The sequence below is a fragment of the Leguminivora glycinivorella genome, chromosome 21 (assembly GCF_023078275.1).
Source record: "Leguminivora glycinivorella isolate SPB_JAAS2020 chromosome 21, LegGlyc_1.1, whole genome shotgun sequence".
Taxonomy (NCBI): Eukaryota; Metazoa; Arthropoda; class Insecta; order Lepidoptera; family Tortricidae; genus Leguminivora; species Leguminivora glycinivorella.
The window spans coordinates 5,733,551-5,752,520 of NC_062991.1; the positions used below are offsets into that span (position 1 = coordinate 5,733,551).

Sequence of the window (18,970 nt, forward strand, 5' to 3'; positions counted from 1 at the left end):
ATAGTGGATTACTGATACAACTAAATATATACCTACAGTAAAAATATTTTTTTGTCACGCGTTAACGGATTATCGATTAACTTTAACTTACGTTAAATTTGTTGAAATGTATCGCATTAACGAAGTTAACTTTTTTAGTAACGGATTAACGATTATCGAAGTTAAATATTTGATTAACGGTGCCCGGCTATGCACATACCTATTGAAGAGATAAGATGACTTACCTTTTTCCTCTTGTGGCAATCATCCGGTTATTGCGTTGTTTTAGTTACTAACTGTAATACTTTAAATTGCTTTTGAAATCAATTTGGAGTTTTTTTACCATTCATTTAAAATACACCATTTAAGCTAGTTTATTCCAACTACAAAAATATACTATTTTTATTTTATCTCAAAACACAAATAGTACGTTGCTTCTGGAAAGTTATGTTGTATGAAAATATTGGCATAATTAATGGAAGATTTTTTTTGATTGGGATATGTACATTATAGGCCGAAGTTATTTTTCATCAACCCTCCCCATCTCTCCCCCCTCTGCGTCACCCCTCTTCCTCCCCCTTAAATAGCCGAAAATGCGGTTTTTCGCGATTTCTAACAAAACAGTTGAAGATACAGAAAAAGCGTGTAGAAACAAAGTAATCCTTAATAAATTTACTACAAATCATTCATTGAAACTTTGGTTCTAGCACTTACAGTTTTCGCGTGATCCATCACGAAAGTTGGTCCTTTGCTGCAATTTTCTTTAGTGAATCTTAAGTTTTCTCCCAAATTGCTTTTCAAATGAATTTCAAGGGGAAAAATCACTACCATGGGTGGAACTTGAACTCACGGCTTCTGGATTGAAACTCTAGGGCTCTACCAACAGCTACCAAAAGCTCATCCCCAGTCATCGATATACTATTTGGATCAATGGTACTCCTAGCGACTACTACTGTGAAAATATTACGTCTTAAATAGTTATTGGAATTCCAAGACATATTGGAAATTCCACTCATGGTAGTGATTTTTCCCCCTTAATTTTATTTTAGTCATGTGTTACAATATTTTAGTCATATCAAACAAATTTCGACGATTTCGTAAGCATTTGGGCGAAAACTTAACATTCAATAAAGAAAATTGCAGCAAAGGACCAACTTTCGTGACGGATCACGCGAAAACTATAAGTGCTAGAACCAAAGTGTTAATGAATGATTTGTAGTAAATTTATTAAGGATTACTTCGTTCCTACGCGCTTTTTCTGTATCTTCAACAGTTTTGTCAGAAATCGAGAAAAACCGCATTTTCGGCACTTTAAGGGAGGGTAGAGGGGTGACGCAGAGGGGGGAGGAGTGGGGAGGGTTGATGAAAAATAACTTCAGTCTATAACGTACATATTTCAATTAAAAAAACCTTCCATTAATTATGCCGTAATTTTAGCTAATTTCCCCCTACTAAAATCACAGCAATGACAGTTGACAACGTCTAACAGATTTTTTTTCTGTTATGACAGCTCATTCTCATTCATTTCATTTCAAGCAATATTTTTTAGCCGCATTACCTGGCCGCTACATATTAAGGTGGATGATACACTGGCTCCGGTTGTGCGATGCGAATCGGAGCCAGTGTGACATCCACCTAATCAACTACTTGTTGCACGATTAGAGTGAGATGGAGCAATAGGTAGAGAAGGAGAAACATGTATTGCCTCACTCTATCGCTCTATCTCACTCTAATCGAGCAACCGATCGCCATGTGTGTAGAGATCTTGAGGATTGTGATCGTTTCGGTTTCCTTCGCCTAAGTTTTGCACGGAGCGAATGTAACTATTTATTTGCGATGGTACCGGTTCATCACTACTTTTGTGAAGTATAAAATTAATAGCTGTAACAAACTGTCAGATTTAGTTCGAGTCGGACAGCGGATTTAATTCGCTCCGAACCATATCCGGCCGTCTGTAGAGCACGCGGACCAAATCCGACCGGTCCGGCCCGAACCAAATCTAACCGTCTGTTACAGCTATTAGAGAAAATTTATAAATCTGGCAAGCAATTTGACAATGACAACTTCATAGACTACTAAAATAGCTGTAACAGACGTGTGCGTTCCGATTTAGTATTATTTCTTATTTCTTTAACGGAATAATTACTAATTTTCACATTATTTTGCCATTCCTTATTTCTTTAACGGAATAATTACTAATTTTCACATTATTTTGCCAAGATAAATTAATAAAATCACAATGCGTTTGGAACGCATCCGTCATTAATGTAAGTTTGGAACGCACCTGTCATTAACGTCACGTCATTGTCAAGTTGTCAGGTAGGAACAATTTGTATGGGAAAAAAGAATCACTGTTTTCTAATTATCATCACAATATTTACGTGTTTTTACACTGCCTAAACCTTCTGCGGTCTAATACAAACATTTCAATACCAAAATTACGTAAATCGGTCCAGCCGTTCTCGAGTTTATAGGTAACTAACAAACGCATTTCATTTTTATATATATAGATTTGTAGTATTTATTTATTTTGGGGATTCATTTTGATTACTCTGATTTGATCCACTACTCTTGATTCTGATTATTACGTAAACGACGTACTTAACATAAATTTAATTTAGTAAATATTTGTTTGACGTATTTTCTAGCTACCTTATTATGTTTCAAAGAACATGATATTTTGCAATATGAGTAATATTTACCCTATAAAATAAACTTACATATACGACACACGTTTTCTTGCAAGTAAATATTTATAATGAATTCAACTCTTGACTAACTTCTTAGTCACTTTATTCTTAATAAATTTTTATATTCCTTTTAATATTCATAATACCTTAGTCATCACACTAAATTAACTTAGACATTTTCAATTCAACCTAAAATACCTGGAACTATGTACTTAGTGAGATTTTCATTTTCTTTTTCTCATATGACAAGCTCGTATGAAAAACCTCTTGATACTCTTTTACAGCGTTTTTAAGCCCCGACGCAAAAACGACGGGGTGTTATAAGTTTGACGTGTCTGTCTGTGTGTTTGTCTGTCTGTGTGTGTAGACTGTCTGTGGCATCGTAGCTCCCGAAAGGATGAACCGATTTAGTTTTTTTTTTTTGTTTGAAAGTTGAATGAGCTAGTCGGGAGTGTTCTTAGTCATGTTTCATGAAATTGGGTCTAATATGTCGCGGTCGGGGGTTTTTCAAAATTTTAATTTTGTGAGGTTATCATAAACTTGGTCTACGTAGCAAAGTCTGAATAAGGGCCAGTTGCATCAACCACATTTGACAGACACATCATCGACACGCAGCAGACGTCCATGTAACTTGCCATACAATAAATTTTTACGAACGCTTTAACGGTGACAGAGGGTTTGATGCAACCTAAGTAGTTAGTACATGTACAAAAACATATATGCCAGGATTGTAATGTGAAACAATTTTCTTCCTGCCTTGATATAGTCTGCCTAGTGCCTTGTCTCATCAACCTCATATATTTAAGAGTTGGACTTTTTTCAATGGATAAATTACAATGTACGTCGGTCTTCTGCCTTCAGCACGACGTTGTTTTTCTTTTATTATACTTTCTTTCCTTGGTCTTCCCTTCTTCCTTTTTGTCGTCTACCCGGAAAATACAGTTTATATTTTGTTGCATAGGTTTAAATCCTTCACTGTTTGTATATAATACAATGTACGCAAATAGTACTCATTTAAATCAACAATAAATTACAATGCAACGTGAAATTCAACATTCTGACCGACGGAAACTAACACCCGGGTGATAAATAAAAGCCCAAACTAACAAATTAAATGTGAAGCGTCCCGTTTTATTAGGGTTGACACTAATACTTTATACATTTACTAGCTTTCACCCTCGGCTTCGCTCACGTTAAGTTCGAAAATTGCGGAATTCTACATCCAAACTTCCACCCTCCATTTTTGGGAAGTGGGGGGTCAGAAAGAGAGAAAAAGTAGCCTATGTCACTCTCCATCTCTTCAACTATCTCCACTTAAAAAATCACGTCAATTCGTCGCTCCATTTTGCCGTGAAAGTCGGACAAACAAACAGACACACACTTTCCCATTTATAATATTATATATGGATTTACGAAATACGAGTATACTGGTGTTTAGCGAAATTATTTTTACTGGCAAACAAAGGAAGGAATAGACGTACCTAAAATGGAACACATAAATAAATTAGCATTAAGCAAAAATTTGGCAACTAAACCAATAAGATTTCTGTTGAATTCCAATTATTATATTAAAGATTTTTAAGTAGATATCTATCCGAAAAAAATAAGAATTATATTTGTAGTGTTATGAAAAGTCTCAGGACCTGTACAGGAAATTTACTTGATAAAATGCAAATTTACGTATTTGGCGGTATATTCGTACGCATTGACGTCACAGCTATTAATTACATAATCTACGTTGGCGTGGTGGTATTTGCATATTGTATTAATTTGTTATATTTTTATCTTAATAGGTACTAACATAAGGCCTTTCTTATCAAGAACCTTCATCTAGCCTAACTTAATGTGATAATATAATATAGTATTTATTCACCTAATACGATAAAAACACATTAAAATGTTAACCTTCTGTTTAACTGATTTAGATCCCTAACAGAGTTCCCTCTTCGCACGTGTATCGTACAAGGTTTTACAGTAAAGTTAGACAAAAGTGTTACATAAAGTAATTTTTTGCGCACGATTGCGAAAAAGTAGCAGCATAATTATAATAAATAATAATAATAATATATACTTTATTGTGCACCACTTATTAAAAGGAGATTACATTAATAAAACGATTAAAACTAGGTAACAACAGGCGGTCTTATCGCTTAAAAGCGATCTCTACCAGACAACCTTAATAAATTATGAATTATGTACTGTAATAATAGTACATTACGATAAAAGTGCGATAAATAAGAACTTCGAAACGAGTGGTGATAAATTAGTTTTAACGAACGTAGATGTTTCAAATCGACACGAGTTGCTAATTACCTATTCGCACATGTATCGTACACCGTTTTACAGTACATAATTAGTCATTTAAATTTTTGACACAGTAGCGTAATGAGTTCATTACCTACCAAGTGCGGTAATATAGCGCCTAACACTGACAACAACTGACTGGGATGTAAAACATATTGTATATTTGATTCGGGAATAGGAAAGTTTTCTACGAATTCTGTATTTCTTTTTTCTTCAACAAAGCTTTAACTGTGAAGTGACAACCCTAAGCACTCTAAGCAGCGCAAATACTCGTCCACCCTCTAAGGGCTTAATTAATCTGCGGGTAGTTTTTATTTGCTCGGCGTCTTTGTCTAATTATAGTGTCTTGTAGCTGTTATTACTTTAATTTACTTTTGACAAAATGTCGGAAAACGCTGTTTTATAAAACTACTCTTTTGTTGCAACATATTGGGACTTTGCTATTTGTGATTTATCATTATCAGTTGTTTTTGAACCTCGACACAATAAGGGTCGGTTGCACCAAACCGTCTGTCTCCGTTAAAGCGTTCGTTAAATTTTATTGTATGGGAAGTTCCATAGACGTCTGCTGCGTGACGATGATGTGTCTGTCAAATGTGGTTGATGCAACTGGCCCTAAGGGTGTGTTATGAACTTGATGCTGATCCGTCTGCGGTATCATATCTCGACCCTTGTCTTAGCATATTCGCATCTACTCATTCATGGATTTTCATGCTGTTCTAGGTCACCATCTCACCTTGCCATCTGAGAATGCCGTCCGACTCGTGGTTTTCCGACTCTACCGTCATTTCTCCTTCTCTGTCCAGGGGCCCGTTTCTCGAAAGGTACAAGCCTTGTATTACAAGTGCGCGAACTGTCAAATCATATGGGTTTCCATGGAAACACACTTGTAATACAAGACTTGTACCTTCGAGAAATGGGCCCCAGATCTCCTGCCGGCCTATGATGCTTGCAATTTTATCACTTATTTATGTGGATAAAGTATCCGTCAGATTTTGGCACATATGTCAGAGCACAGAATATATAATAGTACAAGTACAGAAGGCTCACTCCTTTGATGTTCACAAAATGCCGCCATTCTAAATTCTTATCTACATTAACAAAGGGATCGCACGCGAGCAGCCGACATTAAATTCTATTACGCCGCGCGAAGGTCGTCCATTGAATGGGCCGCGAACTCGCGGCCACCGGCATGTACTTGTAGCGCGGCGATAGAATTGCGGAGTGAGCCGCCCCTGGTCAGAGCGAGAGTGACAGACCCTCGTTGATAAGTGACAAAATTGGAAGCATAATAGCTCTGCTGAATATCGAGTACAATTTAATCTCCATTTATGACCATTTTCCAAGATTTCGAAAGCAAAATCAGATAACGTTTCTTACTAACAGTTAGTGGTAGTATCAGCTTGTTTCCAAAATAATATGACGTAATTTGGTTCACTTTTTAATAAAAGCAGTTTGTATTACGAATAAAGAGGAATAGGTTGCGGTCTCCTAAAATGTAGATTCTCCCCCTACGAAAAACACGAAAGTGAGCCACATTTGAATACATATAGCACGTGAGTTTACTGAAGCATTGACATAAAAATCAAGTCAAACTGGTTGCAACCCTACCCAGAGATCGTTGACCCCGGTGTTGTTTCACAAATGATTAAATGGCACGAGAGATTACCTTTGAAGTGCCGTACGTAAACTGAACGCAATTCTAGTTGAAAATTTTTATTACGAGTACGTTTCCTTAAGAACGTGTAAAAGAGTTTGGTAGTAGTAAGGGTATAGAGGAACTGCCCTTTTTTTAATTCAATATTTAAACAAGACAATATAAAACGATGAAATCAAAAACTGAAACAATCCAAGCAATAAATGACACTGTGCCGTCGGTGAAAAGACAATTTTGCTCACGCCTTACGACCATATTCCAATTGTCGATTTGGTGCATTTTCTATGGGCCGGTGTGTATGGCACGTGGACGATGTTTACTTTGACAGAGGAACAGTTGAGGGAACCTATGATTGGAACTGCACTCTATTTATATTATATTTGTAATAAGATTCCTTGAGTAGATTTATAATGAAGAAAACTAAAAATGTTTTCTCCGTAAATCATCACTATTTGACTTCTTTATCGGTAATATCGATCGACCATTAACCAGTTGCAAATAAATATGGCAATTACTTGATTATTGACTTAAACGTGGTTAAAACATAAAATAGACAAATATAGACCAGTTTTTAAATGCTTTCTCATAAGATTTTACGCCTGTAATTAAGGCAGAATAAACCAGCCTATATTATCTCCAGTACTTTAAATACAATCCACGATCTTATGTACCTATGCATCCCAGTACGATCCTTACAACTATAAGTAAGGAAATCTTACACATCCAAGACACAAATACAACAGCGTTTAAGCTTTTACACGGAATTATTTGAAATTCGTCTCTCGCCTTCCCTCGTCCCACCAAAAGCGGCCTAGCGAAGCCCATTGTCTTGGCGGATCCCGTTAAATGGTAGGAAGTGCGTCCGGCATCCATAATTTGTAGTCCTATGTGAAGGACACTGGCTGGAATGTATTCGGCCTTAAAGCTGGCTAGCTGGTTAAATATTGTCTTAAGCCGAATAAGTAGACAAAGGAGACATGTTGGACGACCGGTCTGGCGCAGTCGGTAGTGACCCTGCCTGCTACGCCGCGGTCCCGGGTTCGAATCCCGGTAAGGGCATTTATTATCGTTGTCTGAGTACCCACAACACAAGCCTTCTTGAGCTTACCGTGGGCCTCAGTCAATCTGTGTAAGAATGTCCTATAATAATATATATTTTATATATATAATATTTTTTAATAATGTCTGAGCTAGATTTAAGTTAACTAAAATGGTGCGTCTGAGACTCAAATTAAAGTGACCTAATAAACCCCCGTACACCTACATTTAGGCAATAAATAAATGATATGAAGACCCATGGGTAGTCTGACTATGTTGATCACTTTAAATAGATGATGATGTATTAGAACTACACACAGTAACCACACGAAAAATAAGATTTTTCCAGGCATATCAAGATTTGCCTACAAATGTAGGAAACGCATTTACGATTGCCAAATATGTAGTGAAATGTGGTAGAGTGAATAAACATGTCATATATAAATTGACATAAAATATGATATTTTCAGTACAGATGGTGCTTACTTTGTACGCACTAGTGCGAGAAGTGGTTCATTTCTTGTCAAGTCGAAACTAAAAACGTCGTACGATACACGTGCTAAAAGGAAATTCGTGACTTGTGTCGATTTAAAGACTCACTACACACTTGTATCGTAATGACATGAAAAGATAGCTTATTCCAACTCTAGCAGACAAATCTATGACTGTAAGGTCTCTAAGTCGAGAATATGCGACTTGAGATCTATTTGAAAACACAAAAACCAAACGAACAAATGTGTAAATAAATACTAAGCTTATCGATCCCCAGCATATAATTTTCGCGCAGCGACACCGCATCGCTATGCGAGCCGGTTAAGCCAGTTCACTAACCGCCACTAAAAATAAACTATTGTTAAAGCTTATAAATAAATACGTGTTTCCTCTTTCAGGTCGCCACCTGCAGCATAATAGGGAGCCATACCCCGCGGCGGAAAGACGGGTGCGACCCGCACTCGTGGTAAGTAGTCATAAATCGTACGCAAATCGGTTCCTGAAATACTCCTTGCACACAGCAAAGCAGAAAGGCTACAGAAAGAATGAACACACAACACAGAAATATTTCTGCACAGAACACAGAAACAGACAGAGTGTGTACAGAAAGGGTAATTTGTAGTTCCTTGTTATGTAGAACGACACGTTTGGACATTAAAGAGCATCAAGGCACTATTGATAAACACTTACGCCATCTTGACAAACAAAATAATGAGGAAGAACTGTCACACCTACACTAAATACAGCCCGTGAGATTACAGAAGTGCCTTCGGTTTTCGGAAAAAATCTAGGATCTCTTCGGATAGAAATGTACACGGATTTCTTTTACAGATTTATCTGTAGTCCGATATATGTATTTCAAAATCCGAAGCCTCTTCTGAAAGCTCACGCAAGCCTAGGGCCAATACAGGCGGATTGGAACCCAGCTGCCACTTGTTTGGGAACTACACACCTGCACGCGCCAACTGCAATCGCCCAATCCAAGTTGCAGTTAGGTTGCAAATGTTGCAGTCCGCCTGTACGGCACTTAGGTCCCTCCCAACTCTCCCAAGATCGGTGCGATACGCATTCGTGGTAAGTAATCGGTCGTAATCGTAAATCGTACGCAAATCGGTTCCAGGAACATTCTGAGCCGGTCTACAGGAATAGAACCTTATGGGCTATATACTCCTGATAAAACCGGTAATAATCTAATAATCCTATGAGGTCCTGATTCAGAAGAATGAACGCAAATATATGAAGGTCAAAAGCAGCAACACTAGCAGCACCACTTTGATGAAATTTTCAATTCTGATTCCAATTCTTTTCAAAAATTATTTATCTTTTCTCTGAAGGAGTTATCTCCGAAGAATCATGAATAAGCTCTAAGACTTGAATAAGTTCAGAAAATTCTGGAATCATTGATAGACAGTTTTATCCAATATAGTGCAGGATTAGATCGCTTCTAAGAACGCAACGTGGTCTACAGGAAAAGGGACCTTGCGGATGACGACTATTAATATCGATGCAAATGCGACGCTTCCTGATATAAGCCGTTCCTTTTTCTTGGAGTTTCACATACCTGAATTATGTTTCTTTACCTTACCTTGTATACCTACCCATTTGCTATTAATTTATCGGTATTGTATTTTGTAGATACGGAAACGACAAATCGAATCATCTGTTTTATCAGAATTTTAGTACAGAATTGATAGTTGAAATACCTACAAAGTTGACCGATCGAATTGTATTTTTGTGTCTGTGGCAGTAAGAGTGCTTTGGCTTAACATAATACGCGGGTACCAAAGAGATAGAAATGAGTCCTTCAATTTACGAAATTCTTTGAACTACTCGTTGAGTCCAGCACTGGTTTTATTACTGGATATCTCTCTGCTACATAAGCGATTGGAACATCAAAAGCATTTGCATCCACTTTTGTGCCGTTCGCTTTAAAGCTGGTTCTCTTTATATCCGTCACACTTTAATTGAAGCGAAGAAAAAAGACGAAAGGGTTATTTGTTTGTCGAAACCTCGTTAAGAACAAAGGCGCAATCTGGTGTCGCTCTTGCGAGTTAATGGTTTATGGGGACTAGAATATAAAAGGCCTCTGATAGTAGTTACGAAGTATTTGTTACGAAACCTAGTCAACGTTATGTTAGCTCCACCAAAACGTCTACCCAAACATTCCCACGATTTGGAATAAGACTTGTCACAATTGAGGAAAATTTTCTGTCATCGGTATTAGTACTACTGGTATGTATCTTCTTGTATGTTCGATTCGCAATTACTTGTCAGTCTTCTGATATGTTGCTTTGCAAAATTACATCTTTGTGAAGGGATACAGGATCTTAAGTGCATTGAAAATGGGTATGGGCCTATTTGTGGAATTTTTCATACAGTTTTATATTTTTCCTACCCATATTGACCTTATATGAAGCAAAATCAATATTTTCCGCACCAAAAACAGGGTAGTAAAGTAGCCATATTATATTGGTCTAATTTAGCTTTCAGATAGTTTTATGCAGTCAAAATAACTTTATAAGCCTCAAAACCTCATTCCGCCTACTCTACTCATATCACGGACAATCTCAATACCTGCGCCTGTCATACCGTACGGTTTCACGATTAAATTAGATCCCTCTGCGGCTGCAGATATTGCACGGATATGGGTTTTAATGTTATCTTTAGGCTGTGAGTACGGTGCGACAATATCTGAGAGTGGTGTATTTTAAAATTACTCAATATCTGGTTGTATAGTCAAGATCACTAGTAGCGGATGAAACACTGTACAAATTGCGGGTTCGGACATTTTCTACCGGTCAATCAATGTGCTTAAGAAAAAATAACGAGCAGGGGATAGTCAACAAAAGCATATTGCGTGTATATACAATAACAACAACAAGCCTTTGACACAGGTAACTTAGGTAAAAGACTTAGTTTTCAGTATTAATCTATAATTCAGTAATTTTTTATCATATCAACCGTAGTTTTAAATATTTTCAAAACAAAAGCTTATAATATTTGTTACGTCCATACTGTTCCTAACTGCTAAAGTAGGTTAGTAGCGATTTTTCCTCTCAATCCGATTCAAGGTTGATTACCAGTTACCACAAACACATATCCAATGTTCCAAACGTATTTTCTTAACGTCTGGAAAAGCTAATCCCACTTCCGCCAAATTGCTTGTTTCCAGCTTAAACCTGAACACGTGCGTATAACATAGAACCTAAAGCTCCGGGTTTTAGGTCACAAAATGTACTAGTAATAGTCCGTACACCCCCAAACCACCGAGCCATCAATTAAACGTGTTGCACTGGCTCTGTGTTCACATTGCTTTCAGGAGTAAGAACATACGAATTTGCCTCCAATGTAACGAGACCCCCAAATAATATTAAATAAGGGAGTACCCTTTTTGGAGGCTTGTTGATCGTATTGGCCCAAAAATACCGCAGGCGATAGTTTATTCCCCAGTCTAGCTGTGGGAGGCAGGAAGTTTCTGGAGAACCTCACAGGCTTGAACTGCTAACCATCTAAATGGTGAAGTAATTCTTGAAGCGTAGAGTGATGGCGGAAAAAATTAAATAATGGATTAATGAAAAATTAAATGGTCCTGAATCCTGATCCTGAGTTAGTAACTCGCTATATGGAATAGGATTGGAATGACTATGGAAACTAGTTATTGGAATGACAATTGTGCTCGAGTGTGCTGTTATGTACGCGCCTGTACTTTGAATTTGCTGTGGGAATGTTATTGTGTTTTTACACGTTTTTGACATACACTTCGTTAATTTCGTTATTCTGTTTTGCTGTTCTAGTCAGATTCGTATAACGATTGTAGAATCTTACTATTCTTGCTTGTTGCTTCAGTAGAAATCTTTCGCTTCCTTCACTTTCATTTTCATTCCTCATCCATGCTCTTTGGTTTAGTTTAGTGTTTTAGATATAGCCCTTTAAGATTTCCCCAATTTAGATAATCAGAGAAAGTCCTTCTCCTTTTAGCATTTTTGTAAGTTTTCTTTCACTCGTTCTTTCTGCGTGTACAAATCATCTTAACCTATGGTTTTCAGCCTCGTCCAGTCCTCAGTACGTATTTTATAATTTTACGTAAATTTCGAAATCCGAATGAAAAGAAAGGAAATGTCACAGAGCTTCCATAACCACCTACGTCAGTGTTCGGCCTAGTTACAGAACAATGTGATGAATAAGTATGAAAGTCAGTATGTTGGAGTTGATTGAATGCCGGTCAAATGGAATTAATGGAAGTTGGACTGTTCTGAGTTAGATTGATTTTACGTAAGTTAAACTTGTCATCTATCATCGCTCTGTGAAATTTTGTGGTGGTCGCTTTAGGATGAAAGTTGGGTCTTTTGGGGTCTGTATGAGAGTGTGGGTCAGGACTGGGACTTGGGAATGACCTTGAATAGGTTTGTTCTCAATAGTGACCAGAAAGTAATAATGATTGTGAAATTTTGTCTCTTTCTGTCAACAAAGTCTAAATTAACCTATGGATACATATTTAAAACTGTCAAGGGCATAGATTTAACAATGTTTAATAATAACTGCAAAGATATTTTGACGCCATCAACTATAGGTATAATACTACACAAGTTAAGTTTTCAATTATGAAGTTCAATGAAATCAATTTATGCACATATAGGTACATTTTGCCGTCCTTTTAAGCCTAAAATCAAATTAGTGTTAGAACTCGGGTGAAAGCACTTTTGACTTTTAGCTAATAACCAATTGTTTTCCAAATCCTTTCACGACTCTCAGAATTATAATACGTTACACCATAAATAGCAAGTCAGAAATAATTCCAACACAAAAATAAACCCTTAAAATTTCTCTCACAAATCATCGGCAACCTATTACCAAACTTTCCGCTTTCCACTCCAGTAAATCTTGTTATTTCTACAACAAAAACTTTTAAGGAAGCCCTTACAATAGCATACCTACCGTCACGGTAGCTTTGGCAAGTTCGATGAACTGTCGTTTTTCTGTCTGCCGCCTTCGAGTGCTAACGTTTTGATGGATCACAAATATCTATTCGCCTCCGTTGACGCGTCTCAACATGCGATATATAAGTAGGAAAAACATTAAATCTTGACACGTTTTCTTCGAAGTTATCTTAGCTGTTCATTGGATGTCTCTTGATGTTAGGTACTTTGCAGTTCATTGCGATTTGAATAGCTTCGAATTAATTGACATTGATAACAATAGAAATGAGCATGTCAAAAACAACAAAAGTAGAAAATGTAGCAAAGTCATACCGCTTTTTAAATCGGGTGATTCGAGTGATATAACCAATTTCCGTCCCATATCAATACTTCCTGTACTAAGTAAAGTCTTTGAGAAGCTAATGTTAAATGATCTACTGGGACACTTCAACAGACATAGATTACTTACAAGCAAACAGTTCGGTTTCACAAGGGGCCGTTCCACGACCGATGCTGCTTCGGTACTCATTAAACATATATATAATTTTTGGGAAAATTCTTGTGATGCAATTGGCATATTTTGTGATCTTTCAAAAGCCTTTGATTGTGTGGATCATGGAACGCTCATTTTGAAATTAGAACACTATGGTTTGTCTATAAATGCCCTAAACTTTATGTCTTCTTACCTTAGCAATAGAACACAAACAGTAGTTGTTAACAAAACTCGCTCTAGCGGGACTGTAGTCCAATTAGGAGTGCCACAAGGCTCAATTTTAGGTCCATTCCTGTTTTTGGTTTATATAAATGATTTGCCATGTATAGTGAAAAACTTTTGTGAAATAGTACTTTTTGCTGATGATACATCACTGCTTTTTAATGTTGACCGAAAATCTACGGATTACAATGTAATTAATAGCACGTTAGCTGATGTACTGCAGTGGTTTACTGTCAACAATTTACTTCTTAATTCTAAGAAAACCAAATGTATTCGATTTTCTCTGCCGAATGTTAAACCAATCGATACAAAAATACTTTTGAATGATGAATGCTTAGAGATGGTAGATACAACACTGTTTCTTGGTTTAACATTGGACAAAAATCTACAATGGAGTCCTCATATAAAGAAACTAGCAAGCAAATTAAGTTCAGCCGCATACGCCGTTAGGAGAATCAGGCAACTGACTAATGTTGAGACAGCTCGCCTAGTGTATCATAGTTATTTTCACAGTGTAATGTCATACGGTATTCTGGTTTGGGGCAAAGCAGCTGACATACAGACTATCTTTGTATTACAAAAGAGAGCCATTCGTTCTATTTACAACTTAGGAACACGTGAATCAGTAAGAGAACTCTTCAAAGAAATTAATATCTTAACTGTAACTTCCCAATACATTTATGATAGTATAATTTATGTTGTTAAGAATTTAGACTGTTTCACTAAGAATTCTGATATCCATAATTATAACACTAGAAACAAAAATAAGCTTGCCATAAAGAAGTTTCGTGTCCGTAAAGTACAGAAGTCATTTGTTGGGCAATGCATTCATTTTTATAATAAGTTACCTGACACTGCTTTGAGATTACCCCTCCCAGCTCTTAAGAACTACTTAAAAAAATCATTGATGTTAAAGGCTTATTACAGAGTCGAGGACTATTTGACAGACAAACATGCATGGCCCGAACCAGAAACTACAAAAAACGAATAGCAATTAAAATAATTGTATTATGTATAGAGGACACAGTTCAGATAAGAAAGCACATCAAATATTTTATATTTTATGTTGTGTAGGTAAATTACATATTTAATGATATTGAGATTCATATTATCTTTTTCTTCTATGACAATTTGATATGTTTTCTCTGAAGAAGAACGACGTATTATTTATTATTTATTGTATAATTTATTGAAATTGATTTCCATAGAGTACCTAGTCTGTTCATATTCTTTGATGAATACTTTTGCATGTTAAATTGTATGTTGTTATTTAATGCATGTTAAGAGCGTTATAACATTTCGGCGTCGGGCGAAATTAGGTATTTTACCCGCCGCGCGAGCCCAATATCGGACCCTTTCTAGCACGTCTTATCACTCGCTCGCACTACAATAATGGGCAAAACAATCTTGATCCTTCCTATGGAATTTTGATAACAACCACAATCTACTATCTCGATATAAACTTTTGATTTCTAATAAACATTATTTTGTACGAAAATACTAGAATATAGCGCAAAATAATATTAATTATGTTAAAATTTATTTAAAAATTTAAAGTCATAATTATAAACTATGATTATATTTAAGTAGATCCCATCCCAAATATTTGCTTTTGTTATATGATAAGTATTAGAGTATAGTACATTACGATACAAGTGCGTAAAAAAGGAAGTTCGAAACGAGTGGCGATAAATTAAAACACGACCGAAGGGAGTGTTTTAAATCGACACGAGTTACGAATTTCCTTTTTGCACGTGCATCGTACGACGTTTTTCAGTACAGATGAGCCTCCGAAGTTTCGACCTGTTATATAATGAACCACTTCTCGTACTAGTGCGTAAAAAAAACACCATCTGTACTGAAAAAGTATATATTAATATGATGATAAAATATGTCAAATACAATTCTAATTACTTCAAGCTGGTACTCAGGGTCTGATGATGGAGCCAGATGGTGGTCACCAGGTACTAATGAACCATGTGACTAAACGACTTCGTGTTTATGCTCGTTGGGTTCGTCTTAACAAGACCTTTGATAAAAGGTGGTACTTAGGGTCTGATGATGGAGCCAGATGGTGGTCACCAATACCAATGATTCATATGACTAACCCACAGACCAATACAACAAGACGGCCCTTACAGGGCGACTCGCGGTCACCAAGCATACGAAAAATAAGGTGTATAAAAGTTTGAACGCGCGCGACACCGATCAGTAGCGCCCAAGTATACGACCCGCTAACAGTGTAGCTGGGACGCTATTGCACAACACCCTGCATTTTATGATTAAGCACTGAGACTTGGCACAAGTTGTTCCTTGGGTGGCCCTGAGTAGATAAAGATCGGGAGGCATCGAGAGCCCCCCTTAATTTAGGAGGGAAGAGGGGGGAAGGCTGGCGCCGCCGCGCTTCCTTTGAAACCATATTTCTCTAAAACTATACAAAATAGGGCATGCGATATATCTTTTCCGGATAAATGAAGGACGAGGAATTCATTTTTGGAACAAAAAAAGTGTACTTTAGAACAAAAATACAAAAAAAAATGGGAAAATCTTAAAACGAGATTTTTTTTATACATATTATTGCACTTTTTATAAAAACCGTAATAGTTATTTTAAAATAAAAAATATTATTTAATAGCTACATTTATCTAGTTTTAGAAAATGTATAATTTGTTATAGAAATATATTACAGGACGAGTGATAAAAAATAATTTACATCGCCCGATAGGGTGATTTGAATGCTCATTTTAATAAGTTTTGTCAATGATTTCAGGTATAATCACTATTTTTAACACACAAAAGCCGTAATCATTGTAGTTTATGGCTATTTTAGTGATTAATGTGCTTAAAATAAAAAAAAATACAAAAATTTAAAAAAATATTAAAAATGTGATAATTTTTTTTAACATTATCCTATTTTGTTCTTTCTACACAATATATATCTAAAAGCAATAAATATCAATAAAAAACCACATTTATGCAGTTTATAAAAATATATAGTTTGTTATATAAATATATATTACGAAACGCGAGATAAAAAAAAAATGAAAATGAAAATTTTAATGTACGGGTCAGCTTGCATTATTCGAATAGGTGAGGTAAAGGTACTACCCGCTATGCAGTGGAGTTCGTCTAGTAATACAGAAATATACTTTTTCTAATAACGTTTACACATGTAGGTATATCACGACCCAGTACAGAAAATTGTAAAAGTACTATAATATAGTTTATTTTGATTGTAAAATAAAATTGCTTGTGACATAATATGTCAATACAATATTATTGTAAAAAAAAATGTCTTAATCACGTTCTCCTCTCCTAAAGCAGTTCTGCATGCATAGGCTTGAAGATTTTTTAGTTTACTAGCAGAACTTAGTTACTTCCTTTGGGCCCCCTTAAATCGGTTTTACCCATCCATAAAAGATAAATGCGCAGTAGTGCCATAAAAAATAAACTAGATTCGTATTAGCATTAAAGATTAATGATTTTTGAACTAAGACATTGCTTTTGTACAAAGGAGAACCTCAAAAAATGGTCTGACTAGACGAAAACATGTGAATCGGGGCTAGTACTCAAGGCTCTCAAAAAGTGTAGCTATTTTGAGTTATTCAAATAAAACAACATATCACAACATCCACTGCATAAGCACATCAGCTCCGAACATTTAATTTAAAAAGTCTTTTTTTACGGTTGCACCTTACGCGGCACTGTTTTTTACACCTGCATCCGACAATTTCGAGGCATGTTTCTGCAGCAACAGGCAACGTTGCGGGCAAGTAGGCTCCCAAATCCCAATTGTTACAGACTTTCGTCCAGCCACAAGTAGCAAATAATGGCAAATTTTGAATTGGGTTTAGTTGACCCCATACATGGACACCTTGATATACCTATAACCCTTACAAAAAAGGTGTAAGGCAGCTTTTGTCGGTGAAATGCCGTTAATTTGGCGGTCTTTTTTGGTTAATAACTATTTTCGGCACTCGTTAACCAAAGTACAGGACGCAGATCTGGAATAATAAATATGTCAAGTAAGAATTATCCATAAATTATGCAAATCATATAGACAACTACTATTTCACAAGATGTATTAGGATCAGATGTATATATCTGACCTATCATATCAATCGATCATTTCATGTGATATAAATAGTTAAATTCAGACTATATAGGAGTATGTTGTTTAATTTGAAGTACTCTAAATAACTACACTTTTTGAGAGCTTTGAGTACCTTTACCTCACCTCATCGAATCATACAAGCTGACCCGTACCGTACATCAAGATCGCCCTGCCACGTCACTTTCATTATTTTTTATCTCGCGTTTCGTAATATATTTATAAAACAAACTGTATATTTTTATAAACTACATAAATGTGGCTTTTCATTGATATTTATTGCTTTTAGATATATATTGTATAGAAAGAACAAAATATACTAATGTTATAAAAAAGTTATCACATTTTATTTTATTTTTTAAATTTTTGTATTTTTTTTATTTTAAGTACATTAATCACTAAAATAGCCATAAACTACAATGATTACGGCTTTCGTGTGTTAAAAATAGTGATTATACCTGAAATCATTGACAAAACTTATTGAAATGAGCATTCAAATCAGGTTATCGGGCGATGTAAATTATTTTTTATCACTCGTCCTATAATATATTTCTACAACAAATTATACATTTTCTAAAACTAGATAAATGTAGCCATTCAATAATATTTTTTATTTAAAAAAAAACCATTACAGTTTTTATAAAATGTGCAATAATATGTATAAAAAAAATCTCGTTTTTAGATTTTCCCATTTTATTTTGTATTTTTGTTCTAAAATACATTTTTTTTGTTAAAAAAATGAATTTCTCGTCCTTCATTTATCCGAAAATGATATATCGCATGCCCTATTTTGTAAAGTTTTAGAGAAAAATGGTTTCAAAGGAAGCGCGGAGGCGCCAGCCTTCCCCCCCTCCTCCCTCCTAAATTAAGGGGGGCTCTCGATGCCTCCCGATCTTTATCTACTCAGGGCCACCCAATGAACAACTGTGCCAAGTCTCAGTGCTTAATCATAAAATGCAGGGTTCCCATACAAGACATAGCAATAGCGTCCCCAGTAAGTGTTCGTGTCCGCTCGGGAAAAAATCTTAAATAATTAAATTTGGTTGCAAACAATGGTCTCTTGCAGCA

At 35.9% G+C, this 18,970-nt stretch overlaps 1 protein-coding gene across 11 annotated transcripts in view; it reads left to right on the top strand.

Moving 5' to 3' along the window:
* The window catches only part of LOC125237451 (plasma membrane calcium-transporting ATPase 3), a 284,836-nt gene that overhangs the window by 144,733 nt on the left and 121,133 nt on the right, over positions 1–18,970 (top strand). For all 11 annotated transcript variants that reach the window (XM_048144533.1, XM_048144534.1, XM_048144532.1 and 8 more), the window contains one exon: positions 8,559–8,626. The gene's annotated coding sequence lies outside the window, so the exon portion shown is untranslated. The remainder of the gene's footprint in view (positions 1–8,558; positions 8,627–18,970) is intronic.